Below are 21,584 nucleotides of genomic sequence, written 5' to 3' on the forward strand. Positions count from 1 at the left end.
TCAAGCGAATAGCCACGGATACACGGCTTTACTAACAGTGGCAGCTCGATACAGGGCTTCACGCTATGTGATGTCCGGGGCGTCAACAACAACAACAACAACAACAATAATAATAATAAAAGTAATCGTCATCGTAACATCATCATCAACATGAGAAGCGTACCGGAGCCGTAGGGGGGAGGGCAGATTCCAAAGCCGGGGAACCGTGATGGCACACTTGGGACTGTTATTTTGTGCACTCATACTGTTCTGTAGATAGGCGCGCCCGGAACGTATGTTCCTTTTGTTCCGTTTAGCTATAGAAACAAACCTTGTGCAGGCTATGTCCATCTAATGCGTTTCGCGGATCTGTACGGCCAGCACATGCTGTTGTCCATTACGTAGATCATTTTTGCTTAACGTGTCAGTGCATAGATAATAACGGGAGATCTCAGCGGTACCGCCCCAGTGACCTGCTCTTCAAGAAAAAAGTAATCTCTTTCACGAATGATCAGAAGGCTAAAATGATGCTGGCTATGGGGATGGTGGCAAGAAAAGGGGAGGGGAGTTAGGAGAAGGGTGGTTGGATTCTTATTCCGGAATTACGTTGGCTAAGGCTGCCAACCTGGCTCTTTTCTCGAGGGCTTACTGGTCCTCGAGGCTTGAGCTGGACAGGGTTGCCTTCCATCCTTCCCACGTTGTCTGTTGTATTCTGTTTAAGGCACTATTAGCCTAACAGGCCAGTACCATATGGTACAAATCTGCTTTCTACACGCAGAATTTACACTCAGCTGAAAATGTTTTTGGCTCTATAGCATGTAGCCAGAAGAGGAAAGCAGCCATGCTATTCTGGATGTGGCATCGTAGAGGATGCCCTAGTCCGTCAAGAGTACTTAGAACGTACGAAGTCCTTTTCGAGACGGGCGGCTTCACAAGAAAGCCACACAAGGCTGCTACGGTAGTTCAAGAAGCAAAAACGGATGTTTTGGCATTCTTTGCTGCTAACCCTCAGGGTAGTGTGCGCGACGCCAGTGCGGGGGTAGGAACCTTAAGGTCATCAGTGTAGACGATTAAAAAAAAAGCTTATATGCACCCGTACCATGTGCATCTTCATCAAAAGCTTGAAGACCCAGATTTTGAAAACAGACTTGACTTTGACAATTGTATTTTCATGAAATGTGAAGAAGAACCGGACTTTCTCACTCGCCTGCTTTGGACGGATGAGGCTAATTTGTCCAGAAACGCACAAGTTATACTTCACAACGCGCACTACTGGAGGGATAAGAATACACACTGGCTGGAACAGACACGACACCAATGCCAGTGGTCATTTGACGCGTGGTGCGGTTTTTTCACAACATACTAACGACGCAACGCTATGTCAACGACATCCTCGAGGGCCCCATGGACGACGTCTATTGGAAGGTTCCACTTGCGCACATTCGAAAAATCTGGTTTCAACACGATGGTGCTCCTGTGCATACTATAGTAACCTGTCTCGAACGTGGCTGGATAAGCTTTTTCCTGCACAGTGGATTGGACCACACGGACCTGTACCCTGGCCTGCAAGGTCGCCGGACACGGCAATGCTAGACTTCTCGTGGGGCTACGTAAAAGATCGCGTGTATAGCAGCGAAACTACCACACTGGACGCCCTAAAGGCCAAAATAAGCAGAGTCTGCCGCGAGATTCCAACGTCGTTGGTTAAAGCTTCAAGAGCACAAGCGTTGAAAAGAAACAAGTACTGTATTGCTTCAGACGGGAACCTGTTTAAGCACGTGCTATAAGTGGCAATAGAAGATAACCGCTCAAAACTGGTGTGAAACGTCACCTTTTAACGCACCTTCATGATGCCACCCTATCCTCACATAAGAAAAGCTTGCGAAAAAGATGGAAATAGGTAAAAGACTGCTTTGTTTTACTTCTTTCCCGGAGCTCGAGACAGAGAGGGTAAATGGCTGAACCAGTTGCACCCTTTCAGGCTTCTTTGTGGGTGGCTGAGACGCTTTACGGAATTTCGTTTATTTATTTATTTACTTATGTATTTATTATTTATTTATTTAAACACCCTCAATGCCATTGCGACGTTACAGAGAGAGGTGGTGCTGCATGTTCAAAATGGCAGTCTTGAAGCGTGCTCAGGGTTGCTGGCGATGAAGGCAGGGAGGGGATTCCTTCGGATGATGTTTTCGCCACGTAGGAATGGAAGTACATGTTGGTCTGGCAGAACGGCACTTGAACTTTGAAGTTATGGTCGACGCCGGATGAAAGGTAACAATTGTATTGAAATAAATTTCTGAGTAGCTCTTTTCTGTTCTTCCGAGAGCTTTTTTTTTCTTTCTTCGCGCTCTTTTCCGCACCGTTTCTTTTCAAACCTTGCTTGAATTTATTTTGTACCTTTCTTTAACACGAAGGTTAAAGCTATCCCGAGTGCCCCATCATCAAGTAACATTCTTGCGTCCGCAGATGCTGAGCTTATCGCACCACGCTAGTTAGATCGCGAAACCTCTCGACCAGCCGTGGTTGCTCAGTGGCTATGGTGTTGGGCTGCTGAGCACGACGTCGCGGGATCGAATCCCGGCCATGGCGGCCGCATTTCAATGGGGGCGAAATGCGAAAACACCCGTGCGCTTAGATTTAGGTGCACGTCAAAGAACCCCAGGTGGTCAAAATTCAGAAAGTGGTTTTGGCACGTAAAACCCCCCAATTTAATTTTAACCTCTCGAACCATCCTACATGACGAAGCCTTGTACGATGCGGCGATAACCGAATACCGGCGTATATCTTTCAAAGATTGCTTGGAGGCGCTTGAGTAGCGGGGCGCGAACGGGCGCCTTTTTCATATTTAGCGTATATCGCGGGCTTTGTCTTTCCCTGGAAAAAACAACCAGGCACATTTCAGCACGAACTAAATTCGGAGATTACCTATGAGCCCTGCAACTTTGTAATTGATATGTTTGCGATTCGAACAATAATTAATGAGTTCACTCAGTAAAAGCAATTAAATAATACTTCGTGATGGAAAAAAGAAACCACTGGCTGTAAGTACACACGACTGCCGCTACTGTGCAGTCGGTAACATTTCTCTAGAGCTGTTCGTTTCGTTTTTTAAATATTCGTGAAAATTTACTGGGACACCCGGTATACATACTTATCTAGCTACCTCCGGCGAGAGAGAGAGAGAGAAAGAGAGAGAGAGAGAATAAACATTTTTATTGTGTGAATGCAGCTTTGGAGAGGCGTCCTCATTCCAGAATGCCTTGAGCTCGGGCCGCGTCCTGGGCCCTCGCAATCAGCCGTTGCTGATCTTGGAGGTCGAAGCTGGGCAAGGCTCTCTCCCAAAGCTCGTTAGTGGGGTAAGGGTTCGGAGGATTTAATGATGCCGCTCTGCAACCCCCTACTATGTGCCTGAGGGACCCGGGCTCTGCGCAGAAGCGGCATTGCGGAGAGAATCGTGTAGGGGCTATGAAGTGACTTCTGGTTGGGTGGGGGAATGTATTAACTTGTAGAGCTCGGAGGAATCGCTGCTGCTCTCTAGGTAGGGGCTTTTGTGGGGGTGCATATGTTCTGCGGGTTAGCTTGTAGTGTTGTGTGATGTTTTGGTACGAAATTAAAGGGTGCATGCGCTCGAGTTCAGATTCCTCGGCGTCGGCTCGGCGGGTCAGATTTCGAGCCGTGTGGTTGGCGACCTCGTTGCCAGTAATGCCTTGATGAGCTGGCGCCCAGATGATCATGACTGATCTCGTTGGCGGCTTTTGATTGATGATCCGGAGCGTAGTGGTATGAATTCTGCCGCTAGCAAATCTTCGGCACGCCTGTTGGGAGTCGGTCACTAGGACTTCAACCTCTGTTTGCGAGAGCGCGAGGGCTATGGCCGCTTCCTCGGCTTGGAGGGGATTGTTTCGTGTGAGCAAAATGCTGCTCCGATGTTCTTTTTTGACGACTATGGTCGCTGTTGTGGTGCGCGTCTGGGGTAAGAAGCCGCGTCCGTGTAGGCTGTAGAGGGTAAAGTCCCGTATCGCTTGTGTATGGCCAGGGCGCGGGCCTCCCTTCGCTCTGCGTGGTGAACTGGGTGCATATTGCGAGGTAGAGGACGTACGGTGATGTTGCTCCGGATGGCATAGTTTAAGCTCACAGTCTGAGGTGGCGGATTGCTCAGAGGGGCAGAGAGCCCCAGGCGTAAGAGAATGGACGTCCCCACTTCCGTAACCGCCAGCCGTGTTCGCTGACTGGATAAATGTGCCTCGATCAGCTCCTCGGCAGTGTTGTACGCACCTAGTCGTAGTAGGCGCTCTGTGGACGTACTGATCGGGAGGCCCATCACCTGCTTATATGCATTTCTGATCATGGTGTTGATTTTCTTGAGTTCCGTCACGTTGAGTAGTGCGTGTGGAATAGCGTAGGTTATTCCAGAGACGACGAAGGCTTGGACAAGCCGAAGCGTGTCCGCCTCCTCCATGTTCAAATAAAAACATCCATTCAGTGAACCAGAGTATGTGCCTTAATGGTCTTCATAGACATGCCACGACCGTTCTAACGTGCCGTTAACCGCGCAGAACCATACTGATGTCTAGGTGACCGAAAAAGAAAACAAGTGAAGGGAAAAATAACTAAAGAAAAAAAAAGAAGTATTAGGAAGTCACAACACATTCATATGAGAATGTCAAAGTGATTTAATGAATATCTAGTGAGCGCGCATCCTATTTCGCCTGCATCCTCTTTAGCGTATGCTAAAGTGACCGCCAACTTATTGATGATTCTTTTTCTGATCCCTGCGGCGACAGCCGTGTTTCAGTGGGGGCGGCTTGCCATGACCGTTTGACGTCTGTACAAACAGCCCTTGAACAGTAACAACAACTTCAGCGCTTCATGCCTCGACGCACGCCACAACAAGTGAGATAGCCGGCGTTCAGAAGTTCCTTGTCTTCTATGAGTCAAGGATTCTTCTTTCTTCGTTTTTATTGACGGATTGGGAGGTGATCCATCATGTCTGCTAATGACAGCTGCTTCGCAAAAAGCTAGCGCTATCGCTACCTTTTTTTCGCAGCCGATGAGAATAACCTCAGAGTGCAACGACACGGACGCGGAGTCGGCGATCCTGTGCCGGCCATCATGGATCACCTCGCGCGCTACCTATATTCCGTGTGCACTGCGCACAAGGGCACCTACGAGACCCACGGAGCACAAACGCGTGATCGTCGCCCATATACACGCTTCTTATGGCGCCAAGTGTCATGTTTTCGAGAATATGTGGCCTCATTTTGAATCGCTGGAACCATTTTTCCTCGTACCGTAGCAAACAAAGACGACAAAACGTGGCGATGGCTGGGCACGGCAGCTGGAGCTTGGGCTGAAGTGAAACAGGTGCACTGCTTAGATGCACACCTAAACAAACAAATACGGTCACGCTTCGAACACAACTTTCAATACTTAGCCAACTGACAATTATGAATTATTCAGTCCTGCGCCCAAGGAAGCCTTTACGGGATCCGCGCCGCAGTACTTCGAACCACGCTAACGTCAATAGAGCAATTACACGCACTTTTGAAAAGACATGCGCATTTAGCAGGGACCGAAGGTTCTACATCTGCTAGTAAACTTTTGTGGGTAATTTGCGCAGAGTTGTAGAGGAAAGGTATCTCAACAAGGCTGACGTCTGAAAAAAAAACATGAAAAAGTGTCGCGAAGGCACTTGTACGCCTTTAGAGCAACATGCCAAAACCTCGCCCGTAAATCAGGGTTTTGTGGTGTAGCAGTGGTAGCGTTTCTACCTCACAGGCGTTATCTGTGAGTTCGACTCTCATTGTTAACATTCATTTATTTTTATACGTTGGGTACCAGAAACGTTAAAAATATCCCGTTTCACTACATTCTTTCGTACTATATCATGGTGAAACTTGGCTGCAGCAGCAGTTGAGCTTTGCAAATGGCAGGGCTTGTTTTTTTCCGCTGAAGCCTGCAAAGAAATCTTACGAGTGTAATATAGACAGAATCGTCATATGTATAATTTCTTTACACGTTAAAGGCTCTTATGACACTAAAATAACAATGGAAGCAGCTACTTAATTGGTAGCTTGTACATCGATGTACTCTTGCAGGAACGCGGCGAATCAGGCCCCCGGAGGCGTCCGCCTCTTTTTCGCCTCATGTAGCGCAAGCCAGCGAGCACAGCGCATCGCGATACCGCACGATCGTTATGCGTCGTGAGAGCTAATTCGTTCATGATTCTTTATTTTAATCTGCACTGTTCATGGCGTCTGGCCATCAATGCATCGGTGGGATGCTGCAAATGGGAAGGAGGGCAGGCGCACCCCCTCCGCCCTATTCTCACCTAGATACCTCAGTAGTTAATACATCTTGCAGGTAGCTGGCCCATCTGTACTTTGAGTTAACAGTTAATCACTGTGTGCACTCTAAAGTACCTGGATTGCCCTTGAGATCATGCACAGCCAGGTAACATAGAGAGCACACCCAGCCAACATCCTACCGTGAACACAAAGGGTACATTCTACAGGAAAAATTAAGGTGGTACCCTGGAGTCGCACCAAAGGAGGAGTAAAACTGCGGTACCCCATAAAGCATGTTTCCTGAAGTTCACATAAAGGACAAGGAACCGTAAAGGTCACACAGGGCAGAAGGAGGAAACATACATGAAACATAAAAGTCATTACCATTGTCATAAGGCTTGCTTAAATATTTGGTTTGCTTGTATTTCGCTTTGTAGTCAGACATTTCGGATAACCACCATGCCTGATCTATTTAAGTAGATTCACGTACATACGCACATGGAGACTACGACTTAGCCAGAAGCTGCACAGGAAGTCTCGATTAGTTTACATACCGGCGTTCCACGTTTAGGGTTGTTGAACTGAGCGCTGAGAGGTCAATATATTTTCGTACTCTGTCTCATGCACGAGCATTTTTTTAATGCTGAATCATTTGAATGACCTTATTTCACCTTCCATTTTTATATTTGAAATAATTACCTAGTCCCGCCTATTTAAGCAGGTCTGCAAGCGTAAACTAACATGCCAGCTACGAGTTTGCCAGAAGCTGCACAGGTACTTTCGGTAAGTATGCATGCATACAGGCGCACTCTTTTTTCGTTCATTGAGAAGGATGCACGTCGTTGATTTTTGTTTTCTGAATAAGAACGTTGTCTTCCACTTTATGGAAACGTGAAGGTGCGCTATGCAGACATCAGTCATGTTGTACCGAGCCACTTATTCAGCTGTTGAAAGGTAAGCTGTACGTTGAAAAAGTCGAACCGACACTGCGTTGCTTGACAAGAACGTGGCATCTCCCCCCACTCCCTCCATTTAATGTGGCGGCTAGAGGTAAAATGTGCCTGTTTCTTAAAGGTGACCGACGCAATGTTCGCCAATACTCGTGCTTGCATTTATTTTGCGCCGTCGTTGGCGTAGCCTTCGTCGTGTTCCTGTCACGGTATCTGCGCGAGAGACGTGCAGTGCGTTTGTATGCAAAGCGGGGAAGCCACGGGGGCGCAAACCTTCGCGCTCCGTTCATTGGAGTCTGCCGCGTAGCCAGGCCAACGTTCAGCCTCCCACTGCTGACATGCACCGTTGCGCGCGGGACTTGGCTGTGTGTACATGAATGTGGTGCATGCAGTGGTCGGAGCGGAGCGGACAGACGCAAAGCTAGAAAAAATGCTGGCTGTTTTCCTTTGGTCTCATCTCGGGCAATAGTAAGGTGCGATGCCTAAATGCAAGCGGCAGCGCTTCTCTTCAAGCAGGAGTTGTGAGACGAGTAACAGCTGCACTGTTTGTGTTGCGCAGCCGCAATTGGCTCGCGTGCTGCGTCGCGCCAAACATGCAGCTCCTGCGACGAAACACCCTCTGAGCCGCTTCAGCGCAACGCTCTAAACCATGCTAGTAATCTCAATGCATCATCCTTTGGTCGAAACTCTCCAACATGAATAATTAATTTCGTGATTAACTAATTAATATTCAAGAAGAAGTGTTTTCCTCAATACCAATGAAATTTTCGCTTAAGCCGAATCCAACAGCCCACGGGATACGGATTTCTTTAATTTGCGTTTCTCACAGCATGCAGCGCTACAAAATTTGACTCACTTGTTCGAGACAGTAAAATAGTATACCGTGTGTTAAGGTGAGCATTGCATTTGTTTGATGTTTATCAAACGTGTCAGTAAGCAATTTTTTTAATGTATTTTTTTTTCAGCCATGAACTCGCTTACCGTTATCTTACTGCTGGGCTTTGCCACTTTTGCCAGTGCACGTAAGTACACGTTGATCTTTAAGTGTTCACTGGAGGATTTTAGTGTTTTGACGTGAATTCATGGTATAGGGAGAGGTTTTACAACGCCATTCAGTTGTGTTTTTTACTGCGACAACAGATAAGGGATAGAAATTGGGTTTGGCTTGTCCGTCCAGTCCGTCCATTCCGTTAAGCTGAAGACAACCGTTGTCGTCATAGACGGCACATAACAGTTTTTGTCATGGTCCGGCCACCTCGCCACCCCCAGCTTCAACACCTCCGCAGGGCAAAGGAGAAGACATATCCGCAACCATCACCACTGATATTTCAAGCCAAGTTAATGTAGTAATGCACATTTGGTGGTCGGTCGCGGTAACCACTGCTATATGGCGCAACAGGGCTCTGAAATCGCTGGCACCTAAGCATGCATTTCGTAGGCCAGAGAGATTGAGAGTAACGAGGGAAGGCCATGGAGGTTGATCAGACGAAGGTCCGGTGCGCTACCCTGCACGGGAAGAGGTAATTACGGATTAAAAAAAGGAGGCCAGAGAAGAGAGTTCACTCCCGCAGGATGTCTCTAGTATATAAGCGTCTTTTCAGGTTCGTTGGTTTGAGAACAGTCATTAAATCACGCGTAGCTTTCTGGGTTGATAATGGGTGAGGCTAAGCATCCACGATATTTGCCTCTGTGAACGGGCGACTGCCCAATTGGACGAGTGCGCTTCGAAGAGACTGACGCTGGATGTCAACGCGGCTGCAGTGGCAGAGGAGGTGCTCGATGGGCCAAGCACTGTTACAGTGGTCGGCCATTTCATAAGAAAGGAGCATGAACTTGTGAAGGTTGACACCCAGTCGTAGGCAGCACCGCTTTGAAATGGTACACCGCGAGAGGCTTTGTGGTGATTGTAGCTGCAATGATGGATCAAGCCTGCACAAAGAATGGTTGGAATACTCTGGAGCCGTTTAACGAGCCAGCGTGATGTCGCGAACAGTTGATTGAATTTCCCTGGTTCTGTCCGTTGTCGACTGCAATATCAGCATATTGTGTGCGTTATCAAGGGCTGATGTGGCACTTCATCAGCTAGATCGTTGCCCATAATCCCACAATGACCAGGCACCCTCTGAAAAATAATATCATGTCCGTTTCCAACAGTGCGATCGTAGATTTATGTTATGTTTAAAGTGTACTTTTCATAGTTACTATGCAGCAGTGCTGCATGCAGGCTTCGAAGCGCTGCTTGAGAATTGCCGAGCACTCCGCAATTACGTGGTGATTCCGATCGATTCAATATATGCAATAGCGACATGAAAGGCAGGAAGGTTCACCAGAAAAAGTTTGGCCAGAGCAAGCAGTACTCCCCACAGGGGCGTCTGCGTCATCAGGCCTTTGGCGTGTTGCGACACCATGTACCGGAGTGCACGAAAGTTGGACCCTCCCGAGTCTAACCGAACGCGGCTTAGCCGTGTCCGGGGAAAAGGGGATCCTGAAGGTTGAGCTAATGTTGGGTATTTGGACCTTTGCGGCCTCTCCGTGCCGCCAACACATCTCTTGGGCCTTCACTTCACGTAGACGGCACCCCCAGACTGACCCAACCAGGCGAAATCCGTAGTTGCCTTTTCCTCTCTCTCTGTACTCCCAACCTTCGTCTTTCTCTCATTTTCTACCTCTTCTGTCTTCTCCTGGCTTCCCTTTACTTCTAATTTCTCCAGGGAGCAAAGGTTAGCCTTGTGTGTGATAGCCAATCTTGGTTATAACAGATTTGGTTATAGTGGCTGCGTGCAGCTGGCGTGGGCAGGCCTTGTTTAAACACAAATCCTCTTATGTCCCCTTGTTGGGCCCCATGGTGGCCGGCTGGCACCTGTCGAAAATTGCATGTTACTTATGGCAAGCTCTTCCACCCCTCACCTTCTTGATCGCCCTCACGAAAGAGGGCGCACCGATGAAGTGTTCGAGTTTTTTGGACGGCACAAATAAAACTTCCGAGATATAACGTAATACATTCACAGAAACCAGAAGAGACAGTGAGAATGATCTCACCTTTCGCAGTTGCCAAGTAACTGAAGTTCTTGGCACAGGCTATAAAGCAGCAAAGATTGCGAGCGGTGAGATGCTCCTGGAGGTCCGTGAAAAGAATCAACACGAAAACTTCCCTTAGCTAGTGTCATCCGGAGAAATCCCGGTGACAGTGGACCCACACCGTACCATCAACACAATTCGCGGCGTCGTTTCCGACAGTTATTTGATGGTGTTGACCGAAACTGACCTTCTAGAAGGATGAAACGATCAGAATGAGATTACCGTAAAACGAATTAAAATGAGGCGAGACGGTAAAGAGGTCAATACCAAGCACTTAATACGTTTGGCTCAAGCATCCTGCCCGACACTATATAGGCACGGTATGCGAAGATTCGCATCAGAACGTATGTCCCAAATCCTCTGCAAATATTTCAAATGCCAGCGATTTGGCCACAGTTAACAGAAGGGCTCAGGCCGCCAAACCTGCGCTAAATCCACTGCTCGTGAGCATCCATCAGAATCCCATGAAGAAACCCCACACTGTTTCAAGTGGGATGGGGATCTCGACGCCTACTCGCGGTCCCGCCTTTTGTGGAAGAAAAAAAGAAGGAAATTGGAGCTATAAAAGAGAATATTTAATTTAGAGAGACATGAAGGCGGGTGTCATACCTGCCCAAGGCCAGCTTTGGCGGTGTGGCGCGCCGGGGAACAGCGACACAAGGGCTGCCGGCGATTGTTCAGCCCACATGCAGTGTTCACCCACATGCCCACATGCAGTTAACCGCCAATGACGCCCTCCGCCCCCTTGGCAGGTGCAGCTAGCGCAGCTGTGCCGCCCCAGCAGAAGGGGTCATCGACCTCCGGTGTGGTGGCCTCAAAGGTCTTGTCTCCCGAGACGAGTCCTTCACGTGAAACACAGCGTTCGCAAGAGGCGATGGACAAACAAGCAGCCAGATTGCGGCGCCAGCGCCTAAGGAGCGGCGAGATTCTCACGATCGCTTAAAAAAGAGAAACCTCGCGTCTCGGCGCCTTCAAAGGGCCGGTGAGTTAATCTTCGTCTCCGAAACACACAGCACTAAACACATTTATCATATTGGAGACACATACACTACAATGGAATGTTAGAGAACTTCTTCATAACCTCGACGATATTAGGGAGCTCCTGCACAAACATAATTCAAAGTTGTTGTGTGTTCAGGAGACACATCTTAAATCTACGCGAACATTCTCCGGCTACACTATTTTCCGGAGAGACCGAGACGACGTTGCTGCGTCGTCCGGTGGCGTAGCAATAGTTGGTGACAAGTTTGTAGCTTGTCAACATGTGGCCCTTCAGACGCTCCTTGAGACAGTGTCAGTTAGTACAATTATATTCAGTGAATTGGTAACTGTGTGCTCCATTTATATGCACTCGAATTATAACCTCGAGAAAATGGAGTTTTATTATCTTCTTGATCATCTTCCCGATCCTTACACCACGATGTGGGCTCACAACGCTCACAACACGATGTGGGGAGACTTACGACGCGACGCGAGAGGTCGATTCATGCAAAACTTAGTAAACACAGGTACATGCCTGTTCAATAAAATCGAACCACCTTATTATAATATGTTTCACAATTCTCATTCTTCTATAGAGCTCTCTATTTGCTCGGCAGCTTCTATCGCTTAGTTAGATTGGAGCGTTATTAAATATCCTTACAAAAGTGACCATTCTCTTAAAATTCTAAACTTAAGTCAACAACATGAATGTCCTCACGCGCTCCTTCGGCCAGCTGGGATCATTTTAAGGAATTACGTACCTATCCCGACATTTTATCACAAATTTTAGCATTGACGACGCGGTAGCATATTTTACCGCTTTTATCATCGAACAAGCAAATAACTTGATTACACAATCAAGCGGTAGCTCATCGAAAAGACGAGTTCCGTGGTGGAAAGAAGAGTGCAAGGAGGCGCGGAAAAATCATAATAAAGTGTGGGGAGTAATTCGCCAATTCCCAACTGCCGAAAATTTGATAGAATTTAAAACAGTATATCACAGGAAAGGCGAACGTGACGGCAAGCTAAGAAGGCAAGCTGGGAGAGATTCTTGTCCGGCATAACCTCATACACACAGGAGACGAAAGTATGGAACGGGCTAAGGAGCCTTAGGGGACAACAAATCCCTCCATTGCAAGAAGATCTTTAATGGAAAACGGAGGTGAGAATATTGCATAATGTGCAGCGCAGTTTCTGAGGAGAGGACAATTGCCACTGGTTGATAAAGAAGGAAACAAGTTGGAAGAGCAGGCTGTCGCTCTCGGTGAGCACTTCTGGCAAGTGTCTAGCTCCACTCACTATTCGGAGAACTTTCTGAAATGTAAAGCAATAGAAGAACTTAGGCCACTGAATGCAAAAGTGTAGTTGAAGAACCGAGCTGCAACTTTCGCAGTGCATCAGCATTTTCTATACAAATTGTAGGTATACTTTCAAATATTTCGTTTATATTACATTGGAAATTGTATTATTTCTTTGTGTTTTGTGGTTTTCACGACCCACTGTGTTTTGACGCCATTGAACTAATCCATGTTGGTAAAAGGCGGTAGGTTATAATATTCTATCTGCGTGCGAGAGAGATGTACTCATTAATTATCGAATATGGGAAATTCTTGTCTGACGATATGCCTATTATGGTGTTCCAGACGATTAAAGTGATACAAAGAAATAGTCACAGTTTCGCCCGAAAGGCGAATCACTGATTGCGATAGCAAATTGGTAGACAGCTATACGAAGAAAGGATAGTAGTTTTATCAACCGTATAATCTTCTAAACATCTACTTACTAACTAAATTAACAAGCATAGTATAATGCAAGCACAAGAAAACATGAACACATCTCACTCGATGACCGCGCACATTTGCTGTCATAATACTGGCGCGAGGAAGCGTGGCAGCAGCAGCGAGTGAATTGACCTTCGCGCTGCCTTTCGGTTCAACGCGAACTAAGCGGCCAGAACACAGCGCACACGAAGCTATCAGCCCTCCGCGTACTTTGTCCAAATCGCAGACGCTTCCAAGATAGTGCCCACGCGGCCGCGCTCAGTCGCGCCATATGCAGTCACCGCTGGAGTAGACTACCCCCCGTACTTTGCGCTCGATGGAAGAGGGCGCGCTTCCTCCCCGCTTTTTCCCTAGCGCGTTCGTATTTGAGCCACCATGGTCGGCTCACCCTCACGCGATTTTACTTGCCCACTCAGCATGCGGCGCGCGGCGACGATGTTATCACACGTGTACTTTATGCGGAACATCAGGGCGACGCCGGCAGCGACGACAACTGCAGAAATGCGCCGGAAGTGTCCAGATAATTGCTATCGCAATAATAGACAGATGCCGCACACTGTGGAAATCGGTATACGTGAAGCTTTTATGAGTAAGCAAGGCAGAACGACAGATTACAACAGATGCATGCAGATCAGGGAAAAACGCGTCCCTCAGCCACTATGGGGGACATTAATAATATTTGTGGTTTTACGTGCCAAAACCACTTTCTGATTATGAGGCACGCCGTAGTGGAGGACTCCAGAAATTTTGACCACCTGGGGTTCTTTAACGTGCGCCTAAATCTAAGCACACGGGTGTTTTCGCATTTCGCCCCCATCGAAATGCGGCCGCCGTGGCCGGGATTCGATCCCGCGACCTCGGGCTCAGCAGCCCAACACCATAGCCACTGAGCAACCACGGCGGCTTATGGGGGACATTGTAGAGCAGCGTAACTGATTTAGGCGCTTGGTTCGGAAACATCAAGCTGAGCGGCTTAAGTCGCGTGGTCAGATATTCACAACTGCTCGTCTTGGTCGGAGAAGCGATCCACAGAAAAAGTAAAGACCATCGCGCTGAACGCGAGCAAGCAGCATGCAGCAGGCATCGACAACTGTAGACGTTACATCGTTGTGGTCATCCGCTACATGCGTTGCATCTCTCATCGCTTAAAGAAATTGGGGCTGCGACCAGATGTTGTTGCTCTAACTATTTTTTTAGAGCCAGAGAACTACTATGGACATCGGTCCTCATATTTTGCTGTTTGGCGGGATTGTCAGGGTTATTTAAAGTCGTGTAGCTGCCCTTTCCTTAAGAAGTTGAAGACGCTTTTCAGTATTTCTTTTCACTTCTGCGGCCTCCCGTCGGGTAAATCCACTCACGGAAAGAATGCTGTTTTTCCTCAGTAGGGAGGTCTTCGATTACCCAGTGCCCACCAAGTGCCGAGCACTGCCATGTAAGGTGCTCCAGGTTTGCCGCTTGTGGACCGGGTACCAGGGACATGGCTCGTGCGGATGTGCTCATGATTGTGTTTGTCTAGAGTTCGTGCGCGACGTTCATCAAGCTTCGCCGTTGTTGGCTATCATTGGAATGGATCCCATGTCCCTGCTGGTATGCTTGCCGGTTAATGATAGTCGAAGAGCGATCGTCTTACTGTATTTATGGCTGTGCCGGCCCTGATTCTCCGCAAAACGGATCATTGCTGCTCGGCCATTGCCAGTGGATAGTGGGTTTTCTTTAACGGAGATGACATTCGTGAGCACGGCTTTCCGTTCTACCTCTTCGTGGAGAGCTGATTTTTCGAAGTCGAGTTCTTCTTGTTCGTCGAACTAATCTCCTCTTCGGATATTGATGCTGATCCGAGGGGAATGCCACCGTAGTGGATGTTTGCTGCGTTTGTAAGCTGGCTGGCATGGATCTGATTCGTAGTCTAGAAGATACTCCCTTGCGGTCTCATATGCTACCACGTTACTGGGTATGCCAGAGAGAGAGAGAGAGAGAGAGAGAGAAGAATACTGGAAGGCACGGATGTTAACCAGTCAATAGTCTGGTTGGCTACCCTACACTGGGGGATGGGAGAAGGGGAAGAGAAAGAAGGGAGAGAGAAGGTGCAGACACGTGTACGGACAGCACTTGAGTTAAATTCGCTCGAGCAAACCAGAAGTTCTGAGAAAACACATAAGTGCCTTCACTGCCTTCTGAGCCGATGATCGGTCGGGACGGTGCTCTAATATTGTCTGTTGACCCAGAGCACGATCATCTAGTTTCCTCAATGTGTTAAACAAAGACTGTCTTTGTGCTTGAGATTGAGGACAATGGCACACTAAGCGGTCAATGTTCTCCTCGCATCCGCAAACATCACCAGCAGGACTATCAGCCATTCCAATTAGTGCTGAGTAGGTATTCGTGAAGGCAACTCCAAGCCATTACCGACACAGAAGAGAGGCTTCACGCCGGTGCAGGCCGGCTGGAGGTCCAAGTTGAAGTGACGGGTTTAGTCTGTGCAGTCTTGTGCGCCTTGTATGTGCGGTATGTGCGATCTCGGCTGAGGAGATCGTGCGTGCTAGAATGCCAAGTTGTCTCGCGGCGTCGGTCCTTGAGAGAGGAATGGGGATGCAGCAGTCTTCTTGGTTTGATGTCCGAGCTGCCTTATCGGCGTCATGATTTCCTATTATACCACGATGGCCTAGTATCCACTGGAAAGATATATCATGGCCTTTTTCTCTTAAGTGATGGACAAGTTCCACGATTTCGCACGTGAGCTGATCGTGAGCTTCATGTGGGAGAAACGACTGCACAGATTGCAAGGCCGGCCTTGAAACGCAGAAGACTGCCCATTTTCTAGGACTTTCAGCTTTTATCACTTGAAGCGCGTCGCGGAGAGCCACGAGCTCTGCAACTGTAGACGTAGTGACAGGGAAGTCTTGAACCGCTTGGTTATTCTCATTGCTGGTATAACTACAGCGCCGCCGGAACTGGTTGACGTGGTTGATCCATCAGTGTAGACGTGTGTGCAGTCGCTGTATTACTCGTACAAGAGAAGTAAAGTTAGTTGCTTGAGCGCTGATGATGGCAAGTCCGACTTTTTCTGAAGTCTTGGGATTGTAAGGTTTACTTGAGTACGGCGCATACACCATGGAGGAATGGAAGGCCTTGCCGCAGGTGTGTAACCTGACCTGAAAGAGGCACGGTGCGCGAAGACAGTCGCACTGAATGTCATGTGGGGCCTATCTACTGGGAGACTTGCTAGGTGGTGGGTAGGGGTCCGAGCGAAGTGTCTTATGTGCACAAGCATTGTTTCAATGCGAATGTGCGCTCTAATAGTGAAATCTTGAGCGACTGCAATAACTTCAGTCGTTGACGCACTCCGCGATAGACCACGGGCTTGGGCTTGGATTCTTTGGATTATATTCAGGTTAGTTCTGCAGGTGTTGGACATGACCGGTAGGCTGTACCGCAGGAATCCAATAAAGAGGACCCTGCACAGTTGCAGCATAAAGTGTATTGGCACTCCCCAGGTCTCTCCTGCAAGTAATTTAAACATATGGCAAATTCCTGTCAGGCGTTTTTTCACATAATTCACATGAGGGGTCCAGGAGAGATTTTTGTCAAGGACCACCCCAAAAATCTGTGACTCGTGCTGCACGAGATCATGTGTCTGTCGACGGATATCACGTATGGAGACATTGATTTCCTGGTAAATGCCACCGCTGCGCACTTTTCGTATGATATACGAAGTCCTTGTTCTCGCAGGTTGGATGATGTTAAAGTGGCTGACTTTTGCCGCCAAGTCCTACTGCCTCTAACGCGTTGAAAATCGCTTCGTGCGTTACGTTATCGTACGCTCCTTTAACATTCAGAAACAGGGCAGCAGATAATCTTTTGCAGGACTTCTGGTGCTCGACGTACGTCACCAAGTCGATAACGTTGTCTATGGAAAAACGGTCACGCCTGAAACCGGCCACTGCGTCTGGATATACCTGGTAATGTTCGAGGTACCATTCTCTAGCCGTGCTAGAACCATCCTCTCCGTTAGTTTTCCGATGCAACTGGCAAGCGCAAATGGTCAGTATGATGCAATGTCTACAGGCGAGTTGCCAGGCTTGAGCAGTGGAATTAGGCGACTGGTCTTCCATTCCTGGGGAACAGTACCTGCCTGCCAGGAGCTGTTGAACAAGAGCAGGAGCACTTTTCGAGCCTCTTCGCCAAGATTACATAGGGCACGGTAGGTTATGCCGTCGGGTCCTGGTGAAGAACGCTTGCACAAGGCCAGTGCAGCTTCGAGCTCGTCCAAGGAGAAAGGACTATCCATGCGGGGGTTGTGTGAAATCGGTGAGTGGTGGAGCGTCGCTGTTCCAGCGGAACTAGTTTCGCCAGCAATCCTCCTGCATAAAGCTTCCGCTACGTCAATCTCGCTGCATTGTTGGTGAAGGGCCAAAGACTTTAAAGGGTGGCGCTGCTGAGGGGTTCCACGGAGACCACGAACACTTCTCCATATGTGAGACAAAGGTTTTCGTGGATCCAAAGATCCGCAGAATAATTTCCATCTTTGCGATGCAAGTTTGTCCATGCGACGCTGAATTTTCTTTTGAGTTCTTCTGGCCAACCTCAAGTCATGTACAGACTTCGTGCGCCTGTATCTTCGCTCTGCACGACGACGAATTGCACGAAGCTTCTCTAGCTCGATGTCGTATTCGGTGCGCGTATATGTTCTCAGAAGCGAATGTTTCGCAGCCTCTAGGGCACCTTTTATGATGTCCTCTAGGCTAGAGGACAAGTCATCACGACAGCCGTCTTCGACAATTGACTTGAACATTGGCCAGTGGATACATTGTGTGACGCCGGCTAACCTGGAGTCCGTCAACCCTTGAACCCTAAGATAAGTGGGTAGGTGGTCACTTCCCCGCGTTTCAATATCCGGAAACCACCTAACCTTTCTATTGAAGAAGCGTGAAACAAAGGTCAGGTCCAGGCAGCTACAGTGGCAGTTTCACGTAGAAAGGTGGGGCTTCCATCATTTAACAAGCACAGTTCTTGTTCGGAGGCAAATGAAACTAATCTTCTGCCTCTCGAGTTTATCTTAGAACTTCCCCAGAGATGGTGATGGGCATTAAAATCTCCAGTAATCACCAAAGGCTGCGGAGTCGCTGTCGTGATTCGCCGTAATCTCTCGCAGTCCAACCGACTTGAGGGCGATATGTAGGCTCCAATTAATGTGAAAGTGAGCTTGCCTTTCTTCACTGTCAGACATACATTTTGGTTTCCTTGGTCAGGCGACACTGAGTGATGGACAACCGTAAGATCGCGTCGCATGAATACGATGATCTTGCTGCATTCTCCGTGGGTGGCGGACATGAAACACTCATACCCGGACAGTCTGATGTTAGCTGATAGGGGCTCGCAGATGACGATGACTGGGAACTTATTCGTGAACACAAACTGTCGAAAGTCCGACATGCGTGAGTTCAGTCCTCTGGCGTTCCACTGAAATATCGACGCGTTTCGGACTTCGTCACGAAACGACGGCTACTGGAGAGCCATGATTTTAACCAAGAGCTGCAAGTACTGGACTCAAAGTGTCCAGCACCTGTAGTGCGCTTTGCGCAGACGAAGACTTCATGTTGGTAAGTGTAACGCGAATGGTATTCATGAGCGACCGCAGAATGTTGATGACCTGGAGATCATCAGCCAGCGTCGCTTCAACAGTTTCAGAAGCCGTCGAAGTCGGTGCGTTTTGAGGCAACTTAGCAGGGAGTTGTGCCTTCGGTCGCTCAGGCCATTCTTCAGGACGGGCAAGCCTCTCCGCTTTGTTTGCTTTCCTTGTATCTGTCTTCGTGGCGTAGTTTGGTGATGCGGCAGTCCTTCTGACGGTAGTTGGCGTGTACCTATCTGCAGTTGCGGAATTTCGTGAACGTTTTCGGTGTCGATGCCGACGTCGCCGAACAGCGCTAGCAGCCTCTCGATGCGTGGAATATTCCCGCATCATTCGTTTTAGAATCGTGAATTTCTTCCGCATCCGCGGGCAATCCTTTGAAGAGGCCATGTGAGGACCACTGCAGTTAGGGCACTTTAGAACATGTGCGCTGCAGGCGTCTTCTGAATGGGACTCAGAGCACCGCGGGCACACGACGTTGTTCACGCAGACACCCTGCACGTGGCCAATCTTGGAACACTTGAAACACTGGAGGGGCTTCGGTACGAATGGTCGTACTGGATGGCGGACATGTCCTACTTTGACGTGGGAAGGAAGGCTGTCTCCTCCAAACAAAATCTTCACACAGCGTGTGTTTCTTAATCTGGAAATCCTTGTAATGAAATTGCCTTCTGTCGTTGGCTTTATCAGCGTTGGCAAGTCGTCATTAGGAATGGCAACGTCGATGTCATAAATGACGCCCGCAGTACCATCGCCGCCTGTAGGGATCATTGATCGCCCCTTTATATTGTCGATATCAGTTATATTACGTAGGTGTTGTAGGGCGCTGCGATGTACGACATCAACTGCCAGGACATCTTTCCGCGAGTTTATTCGCACGTCTTTAATCTCATTTGGTCCGCGCACCCAATGGACCTGGACTTGTCTTCCTTTTTGTAAGAGGACTCTAGCTTAGGCATGTATTCGTCTGATCGTCTGCCTTATATGCCTTGTGAGCTGAAAAATTCAGCCGGCGTCCAGAGTTAACGTCCGATGGCAAGAAAACCTTGTTAACCAAGTGATCAAGCCACGTTCCGGACGCTGGATCTGCTACGGCTTGCACTGGGAAATCCCACGGTGAACAGCCACTGCTTCGGTCGGTTGCCGTGGCCCACACCCAAAAAACTGGCTTTGCCCATTTCGAAAATTGAGCCGACCAACGTTCAAAGCCGACCTTGCTCACTCCTGAATTGACTTGGCCTACCCTGAAAATTTAGGTGGACCACACCCAAAAGATTGACTTCGCCCTATTTGGAAATTCAATTGACCCACGTTCAAAACCGACCTGGCCCTCTCCCGAAATTGACTTGGCTCATTCCCAAAATCCACTTTGCCCAATCAGAAAATAAGTTTGTCCCGTTCAAAACCGAGCTGGCCCACTCCCAACATTGACTTTGCCAACCTCCAAAATTTGGGTATCCCATACTCAAAGTTAATATTGCCTAATTCCAGCACATGACCAAATGAGAATTATCACGTGGTAGGCTCAGAACGCTTTATTATTTCCATGCACTTAAGACGGCCTAAGGACCTCTGTAAAATTTTTAGTTCGCACCAATACATTTGGAAAGTGGTTTGTGGTCGACGATGGCTATGATCTTCTTTCGCGGCTGAGCCGGCAAAATTTCCGGCATAGGGGCATATCGTAGCCGGCCATGTACACTATGTGGCTCCCTTCCCCTGGACGACATAGCCTCTTGTACTGTGCAGTGAGCAGTGTTTCTGCTCTCTTGAATAGTTTCCATGCTTGTATGCGCTTGCAGGTCAGTAATTTTCATTCGCCTTGGGAGTCCTATATCTGTAACAGACGGTGCGCTTGTGTTAAGCACTTCGGGTCCGCTGCGTTGTGCTTTTGTGAGCTAGAGGTAGATGACGCTGTACATGACCTTAAGAATTATGAGTGCGCTTACAAGCATTTAGGTTTGAGAGCGCAGATCTTAACGGGGGGGGGGGGGCATTCCTGCGGCAAGCGTCGGCGGCGGTGGTGGCGTAACCTAGCGAACGAGCACAAACAGCCAAATTTGAAAGAGCGAATCCGAAGCGGCCGATGAAATACGCGAGGCATGAACGGCGGAAACCAGTAAGAGCGGTCCCTTCAGTGACTTCCTGGCGGGAAAGCATGGTTTCATGCGGACCCTCCCGACCGCTCGATGCGCGCTCGTATCTGGCCTTAGCTTGACCGCTCGTTTCGTACTATCGTCTCCTTTCGTAAGCATTCGCTCGCGCTTGTTTGGTTTGCTTGGTTAGGCCTCGTGCGCGCTTTTTTGAGTGCCATGGTTTGTGAATTTTTTGTAATCTGATTGCATGTGCGACCAGAATTGTGTACTATTTTCGGAAAGCCATGCCGCACCAGCGATTACAGTGGAACTTTCGACGAGGCATGTATAAAAGCCGACGCTCTTGACCAACAGATCAGATTTTCGGCGATCGCCGACTTTGGCACATGTCTCTTCAAAATTCTTTCCGTTATTATATCGCGAAAGGAAAACACGTATAGAGCTGCGCTCAAATTTCTCATTAGGGAGTGTCGTAACCATCGGTGAATTTTTTTCTCGGGGTTATGTACCCATGTAAATGTTAAAATTAAATCTGGCTTTGCGTGCCAAAACCCCAATTTGATTATGAGGCCCTGCTGCTCTTCATCCCGCCAGCGTTCTGACCGCGAATGTCCGCGGTCATCGAGTGACGTATTTGCATGTCCGCTCGTGACACTGTGCTTGTTAATTTACTCAGTGAGCGAACGTTTGCAACCGTTTGTACAGAAAAAAAAACTTCTAGCCTTGTTGCGCCTACCTGTCTAATAATTTGCTATCGCAGTCAATGCTTCGCCTTTCGGTTAAAACTTCGACCTTTCACGAGA

The sequence above is a fragment of the Dermacentor variabilis genome, chromosome 7, assembly GCF_050947875.1.
Source record: "Dermacentor variabilis isolate Ectoservices chromosome 7, ASM5094787v1, whole genome shotgun sequence".
NCBI classification, from domain to species: domain Eukaryota; kingdom Metazoa; phylum Arthropoda; class Arachnida; order Ixodida; family Ixodidae; genus Dermacentor; species Dermacentor variabilis.